The sequence below is a fragment of the Myodes glareolus genome, chromosome 14, assembly GCF_982192425.1.
Source record: "Myodes glareolus chromosome 14, mMyoGla1.1, whole genome shotgun sequence".
In the NCBI taxonomy this organism is placed as follows: domain Eukaryota; kingdom Metazoa; phylum Chordata; class Mammalia; order Rodentia; family Cricetidae; genus Myodes; species Myodes glareolus.
The window spans coordinates 20,154,045-20,161,590 of NC_142039.1; the positions used below are offsets into that span (position 1 = coordinate 20,154,045).

Here is a 7,546-nt window from a genome sequence, read left to right on the forward strand (position 1 = left end):
AGGCAAACTTGGGTGCAGGGGGGTGGGGTGGGGGGTGGAAGTAAGGGAGATGGTTAGAGAGAAGGGAGAGGGGGAGGATTGGGGATAGCTTGGGGGAATGGAATGGAGGGGAGGAAGGATGGATATGGGACTAGGGAAGTATATATCTCAACTAAGGGAGCCAATTTAGGGTTTGATTCTGGAGGGGTTCCCAGGTCCAAGGAGAGGTCCTCAGATTGTTCCCTGGGCAGCAGAGAAGAGCGTACCTGTACTGGCCTTGGCCCATAACCATACTGATGAATATTTTGCATATCACCATAGAACCTCCATCGGGCGATGGATGGAGATAGAGACAGAGACACACGTTGGAACGCTGCACTTAACTCCCTAGGTCCAAATGAGAAGCAGAAGGAGGGAGAACGTGAGCAAGAAAGGCAAGACTAGAGGGAATCTTCATCTGACGACAGATGGAGATAGAGACGGAAACCCACATTGGAGCACTGGACTGAGCCCCCAAGGTCCAAATGAGGAGCAGAAGGAGAGAGATCATGAAAAAGGAAATCAGGACCATGTGGGATGGATTTTAAAATTGAAAACACTTGGGATGGTTTTCCAGTGAGGCATGAGCCAGTGTGTATCAAGCTGAGTCCAGGGGACGAGCGCATGAAGATGGAGGTCAGTACTCCGTTTTTCAATTATCCTCCAGCTCCTCTTGGAGAACCAGGAAAGCCTTTCAGTGAACTGTGGAATTATGAAGTTGTGGAAGCATTTTTCTTGAATGATACAACTGAGCAGTATTTAGATGTTGAACTTTGTCCACATGGACAACATTTAGTTCTTTTACTCTCTGGAAGAAGAAATATTTGGAAAAAAAGAGCTTGAGTTATCATTCAAAGTGTTCAGAGGGGAGACAAACTGGGAAGGCATAGCTCTTCTTTCTTGGAGTTATTTTTCCACCAAATGTGACAAAATTCAACTCATTTGCAATTCATGGATCAAATGATAGAAGAAGTTATGAAGCTCTTTACCCTGTGCCACAGCGTGAAGTGCAGCAAGGACAAAAGCCTGATTTCCATCGTCTGGAATATTTCAAGCCTTTCAGTCTTAACACGCTGCTTGGAGAAGAATGGAAGCAGCCAGAATCAGACATGTGGCTAATAGAGACACCTGATGTGTAGAAGTATAGTAGATAACCGAGCATGTCCATCATTTCTCCTCTGTGCTTTTAAGATATTCTAATAAAATACGTAAACACATTTCAACAACAAACATTTTAACAGAGGTCACTGAAATGTAGCATCTCTGTATCAAATTGCATATGTTAACATAGAAATAGAAACTATGTGTAACATAAAACAATTTTTACTTAAAAAAAAAGAAGTAGCCCATACAACTGTTACATGGAAATTTATAAGAACTCAGCCATCTTAAAACATTGCATTCTCAGTGGTGACATCCAGTTGCTGCTAAGGACCATGTTGGAATTCATGGTCCTGCCAAGGCTGAGGTCTGTGCGGAAGTTCAGGTCCTGCATTGCTTCCAAGGGTCACACCGAGGTCCAGGATTGGCCGCAACCTGAGGCCTTGTGGTTTCCGACAGCCATACGACCGACAGAATCATTACAACCTGAGTAATCATTCCTTCCACCCAGAGCTAGGATCTCGTCCTGGCCCAAGCTGCTGCCAAGGGCCATGTCTTGGTCCGTGGTCCACTTGCAGTTGAAGTCTGCGTTGAAATCTGTAGCCTGTGTTACCTCAGGAGGCCTTAGGAACAATGCAAGATGAAGTTAGAGAGGTTTACTGAGCCGGACATGCCTTTCGCTGGCCCTGGGAAAGCTGGCCTCACCTCTTACTGAACATTAGAGCAAGAGAGCTAACTGGCCCCTGCACTCGGGATGGAGAAATGATCCCCACCTCTCACCACAGTCCAGGGTGAATCGACCCTGACACCATGCATGTAGGGGAGCTGACTCCACCTCCTCGGGTAAGGCAGGTGGCCAAAGTGACTGACCAGCTTGGCAACCACCCAGGCCCACAGCCAGGCTTTGGGTTGACCCACCCTAACATCTACCCCATCTATGGCCTACTGTCGCTCATGAAGGCATTATTCCTATGGACCAAAATCTGCAAGATCTCCATCCAAGACTCGAGGCGGCTATATGATATCCCAGAGGAATTCTGGTGAATATTCACTAAGGGCGGTATACCAGAAACCAGAGCCCTTGAACCAGACCAGTGATTCATTGCACTAAACATTTGCCAGGAAAGCTATGGCATAGAGGGGCATAGCACATGACATACCAAATTTTCCAATGCCACCAGGATAAATGAAGAGATGTTGGAGAACCAGGAATGAAGGAGAATCAAAGAGATTTTTCTGTTTTAGTTGTTGGTTTTGTTTTGATTTTGTTTGCAGAGTTTTTTGTTTGTTTGTTTGTTTTGCCTTTGTTTGCTTGCTTACTTTGTTTTATTTTCTTTTGTGAAGGGGGGCAGGGATGAGGGAAGGATATAGGGGACCAAGGGGTAAGCAGAATAAGGATGCATAATTCCCAAAGAATTAATAAGGAAGTTAAAAAATGTGTTTTAAAACTAGAAAAAAAGATGTAAAAATAAAAAACGAAATGCGTACTCTTTGAGCCTTAAATTGCAGGAATTCTCAGTTATTTGGTCGTGATTGAAGAAGTAAACAAACAAACAGTGTTCACTGGGACTGACAAATATCCATTCTTTTCCCTCAGGAGGCATTAGACAGGACTCACACAGGATCATCTTTATATTATTGTTTCTTTTCAAACTGGCCATGTGCAATCATTAATCCAACAAAACAACATAGTAACACTGGAGAGGAAGCAGCAGCAAGGCCTCTTTGGCCCAGAAGACAATGACGAGCTGGGGGGTACCACTTTCCTCTCAGGCAGTGCCTCGATATGGTGCTTAAAGAGTTGTTTGGAAATTGCAATAATATTGTTAATTGTGCTGTAAACAATATTTTATATCCCACTCTGCTTTTCTTGTTTAGCAGAACCATTTCAATGATTTGCTGGCTCATTTTTATATTAAATATTTCATCAAGAATGGCTTCTTGACATCAGGGAGTCAGTCAGATATAATAGAGTTCTGCTAACGAGCCTCATAAAAACATAGAAAACAGATAATAAATCAGACTTCTATGCCTCATACATAATAAGCTGGAATTTAGAATAATTAGTAGCCGGCATCCTGCAGCACATGCAAAACACTAAGAATTTGATCCAATTAGAAAAAAAAAGACTGCCAATTTATATTTAAAGACTATTTTTCCATCGATGCCTATTAAATTATCTTGTCTCCTTGATGGTGTATTAGCCATCCTGACTTAGAACTGCAATGTAGTTTCCTATGCACAACTATTGGCGTTTTAGCACGTTTGCGGGTTTATTGGGAGCGTTGACTAGATAAACAGAGTCAATGTGGAGTAGTTTAGCCACAGCTGGCCAGGACATTTCATTAGAGGCATTACTATCAATCCTTGGTGGAAGGCTCAATGGAAGACCTATGAATTATTCAGAACTCTGCAAGCTGGAAGTGTGACTGACACTTAGCCTGAGGGGCAGAAGTTTGAGGAAGCAAAGAATGACTGAGCAGAGTGATTTTCGAGGTTTTCTAACACACGCTGATTTGATTTCTCTACCCAAATGATAGCCATCATATTGAACCCTTGAAATAAAGGATGATACTATTTTTTTCCCCACAAGGTCATTTACATTCAGAGTAACACACTCAATATTATAGAGTATCAGAATTAAAATGAAATCTTAAACAGAAGGAAAGGTTTCAGTGCCGATGTTAATTCAATTTGCGTAGGTTAATTTTTTAATCAAGTAATGCACAAACAGTTGAGTCTCTAAAAAACTCTGAAGCTAATCTTTAAAGAAGATGGCGGACTTTCAGAAGAGGAATGCTGCATTCTTCTTCTCCTATCAAAACACCTAATTCAGTCTCACATTCAAGCAAAGTACATCACGGAAAGAAAATCTGATTCTCTGCTCCCTCTGCCGTCCAAGGCAAGCTGATGTTTCATTTGGAATCTCAGAGGCTCGCCCACTTGTGGTGGGCTTGCATGCAAATTGATCATCATTCATTGAACTTAGGAGGAAGCGTGTGTTTGATTTACCTTATCGAGAAAACGTTATAACTTAGCAACATGAGACACCATGAACTGTTATTTCTGCACGTAAGTGATTCCTTCGCAATGACTGCCATGGGCCATGGTAGAGCATCAGAGAGTCTCATTTACAGGGCAGATCCAAAAAAAAAACCTAAAAAACCAAACTTCACAACTTGGAAGCATGCATTCAAGCCATTACAAGGTCACAAAACGGGACTTCAAGCACTGTAAGTTGGGTATCATGCCAAACAAAAGTTTCTTTATATTTATTAACTATGTCTTGGAAAGATCAATATGGCTTCAGAAAATAATGATAATAAATTAGAAACAAACATGCAGTATGTGCATGTGAATATAGTTATTGATATGCAGAATTGCACCAAACATTCTCTTCCTTTTCTGTGGTGTGGATTGTGTGTGGGTATGTGTTCATGGTGTGTATATGATTGTGTGTATGGTATGTGTATGTGTCTTTGTGTTCTGTACTTCCAAAACTCATTATGATTTATTTTCAGTGTTGAGGATAAAACCTGGTCTTTACAACTTTCCTTAACTAAATGTTCCATCCACTGTTCTAGGCTCTCAGCCCATTTCTCATCATTATTACACTACAATGCACAAACACAGTATTCCACCTGATTATAGCTGAAAAGTGAATAATAGAATGCAAAAATAATCAAAAGGGAAAAGGTGACTTCATTTTGAAAGATATATATATCTATAGATATGTATATATACACATATGTATATATGTACATAAACATGTCAACACTGAAATTCACAGGTATATATACATAAAAATTAAAAGCCTATCACCCACAACAGACTACAGCAAGTCGGGTTAAAAGATGCCAGAGCTGAATAGATGTCGTGTTACATGTTCTTAATCCTAGTTCTCTGGAGACAGAGGCAGGCTGATCTCTATGATTTTAAGGTTAACCTGGTCTACAAAGTGAGTCCCAGGATAACATTACTGTTACACAGAGGAACCATGCCTCGAAAAACAAACAAAAAAAAAAGATGTCACAATCCAAATACTTCATTTTTCTGAACTTGGTTCCCCAACTTGTTAGAGGCCATTGTGTAGAATATAAATGCTTTATCTCAAGTACATTTTAGGGCTCTCAGTCACATAGTCTTAAGAAAATTTAAATTACTTAACTCTCAATTTTGAAATATTTGATGTGAATTTAAACATTCATCTCTCAGTAGCGGTTACAAAATTGCTTCAGTGCACTCTATGTAAGGCATCAGATTATCACTTGAAAGAATGTATGTGTTTATTGCAATGAGGGGAGAAGCCACTTAAGATTTTGGTTCCAGTAACAGGAAATTTTCTTTCAGTTGTGAACAACCCTGGGGAGAGTGGCTGAACTCCAAGAGAAAGTGGGATTAATCAAAATTACATTAATACATAGTATTATTTTATATCTATATGCAAATTTGTCTTCAATGAGTTAAGAGTGAAATTTTTACAGTTATTAAATATTTTAAGTACAGGGGTTCCATACACCTGCTGATATTATACAAGTATTTTATAAATACAATTTTGGCTTATCTTCCATGATTTTGCAAAAATATTTTGTAAAATGCATTCTACTGCTCCAAGAATACACTATAAAATCTGTCTTCTGGTCAAAGGGCTGGCAAGGAGTGATTCTGGAAGTTGACTTCTTTGACAGGAAGTATGTGGCAGGAGAAGGAGAATGATGTTCTCATGGTGTTGGTTATCTATGGTAATTTCTCAGTCATTTTGGCCAAAGCGTGCTTATTATTAAAACCACTGTGTAGTGTGCCAGCTAGTCATACTCATTCTCCTCAAATCTTTATAATCTCTAAAAATGACTTGCAGAAAACCATAGTAGTGAACAAATTTGAATGCATAAAAATTTCTCACATTTGACTAAGAATAATTTCATATCCTTAAGCACCAAAACTTATGTAAACTATATAAATTCTCACTAGGAACAAAAGTTCCTGGTGCCAAATTTAAACAACAACAGCAAAAAAAAAAAAACTAAGAAACTTTTACCGATGGTTGACATGGTTTGTTTCTTTCAATTACAGGATGCAATGGAATGGTTGCTTGTATCTGTCAAGAAGCTTTTGATACTTTAAGTAATAGTTTTCCACTGAATTTATGAAGTGATTAGTAAGTTCTACCACAGTTACACAACATTGCATTGCTGGCTAAAGAATGGAGTCAGAGGCATGCTCACTTGAGTCAAAGAGGTTTGCCAACAACAAGAGATGTAAATGAACAGTTCCCACTTCTTTGTCTTATGAGTGAAAAATATAGAGATTACATGACTGAAATCCAAGTTTGAATATCAAAAAACGTACTCAAGATTTTCAATATACAACCTCGTATTACCAATTCACCTGTGGACTCTGATCACTTCTTTGTGTATGGTTAAGACAAAGAGCTGGATAATGCTGAGGTCTCTTTCAAGTAAAAACAGATAACATTAAATACTGATTAAAAATTTGGGTAATTTTTCCAAATGCTGTAAGCAAAAAGGAGCAAGGAAACCATCAATAAATCCACAACAAAAACTTTTGGATAAACTACTCCTCTGTTTCATATAGTTAAGGACAGTTGGTTAAAAACCCTTTGGACTGGCAAGAGAAAGGTGACTATTAGTTGTTTCATTTCCTCTTTGATTCGGAGACCTTTTAACACTACTTCCATACAAATTAAGAATCTGACAGCTAATGGGGTAGGTAGTACCATATAAATCTTCTTTCGGGACTCAGTGTCAAGACATGGCTTTCAAAGAAAATGAAATGGGAATGTTCTTAGATTTTAAAAAAGGTATTTGCATAGAGTTAAGCATTTGAAAATAAATGTGTCCAATATTAACATGCAATGGAAATGCCTATTGAGTAGTATGTCTACAACTTAAAATGATTAAGAACTGTAAGCATGTAAAGAAGGAAGCAACATTTATTAACTGGACAGACCTGAAAGAATGAAAAATACAAAGGGTTTACTTGATTGGATTACAGGCTATGTTTTAAGTACTCCAACAATCTCTGTTTCACAACATGACGTCTAAGAAAATGAAAGTTATTCATTTCAGGAGGATGGGGGTTTCTCCAGTTCCAAATACAGCATCTAACACAGTTTGACTCTGGTAGAAACAGGTACACATCATGAATGGCATGCAGTCCACACAAAGTAACTACATAGACACACAGGAGGCCCACGCAGGCAGTCTGGTGAAGGCTGTATTTAAATAGAACCACATGAGTCCTCTGCCAAATACAAGTTGCATCACTGCTTTCTTTGGAGTGCCCTGAAAATGCAGTGTCAGCCGTTGTTAGCTGACTTGTGGTGCCCCAGATAACTTAATTACCTCGTACTGGATATCCATATCTGCTCCATGCTGTACAACATAAAGTGGCTCATACATTCTTC

At 39.2% G+C, this 7,546-nt stretch overlaps 1 pseudogene; it reads left to right on the top strand.

Moving 5' to 3' along the window:
* Positions 1-555: 555 nt before the first annotated feature.
* Positions 556-1,177, top strand: LOC125417468 (UPF0462 protein C4orf33 homolog pseudogene; annotated as a pseudogene).
* Positions 1,178-7,546: the final 6,369 nt, after the last annotated feature.